Source organism: Penaeus monodon, chromosome 19 (assembly GCF_015228065.2).
Source record: "Penaeus monodon isolate SGIC_2016 chromosome 19, NSTDA_Pmon_1, whole genome shotgun sequence".
NCBI classification, from domain to species: Eukaryota; Metazoa; Arthropoda; class Malacostraca; order Decapoda; family Penaeidae; genus Penaeus; species Penaeus monodon.
The window spans coordinates 4,497,081-4,497,347 of NC_051404.1; the positions used below are offsets into that span (position 1 = coordinate 4,497,081).

General features: G+C 30.7%; 1 long non-coding RNA gene across 1 annotated transcript in view; it reads right to left on the reverse strand.

The window, feature by feature from the left end:
* Nucleotides 1-267, reverse strand: part of LOC119584991 — a 7,565-nt gene continuing 7,298 nt past the window's right edge. The window contains exon 2 of the long non-coding RNA XR_005229861.1: nt 1-46. This is a non-coding gene — a long non-coding RNA (uncharacterized LOC119584991). The remainder of the gene's footprint in view (nt 47-267) is intronic.

Genomic DNA, 267 nt, shown 5'->3' on the forward strand with positions numbered 1-267 from the left:
ATAAGGCTCAATATTTACATTCTCTTCTTCAGCCATCTTCAGCAATCTGTGAAACAGGTTAATATTAAGCATACTGCTGCAATGTTGGATACCATTTATCTTCTGTGGCCAACACTAACATATAAATTCTTGTTTGTCCTTAAATATTTTGAGATTCTTTGAGCTCAGTGACAATATAATACTGATAAGAGGAAAATCAGTAAGCCATGTATCAAAACTATACCTATCGTAATACATAATTTTTTTTTTGATGCATTCAAAAATGTA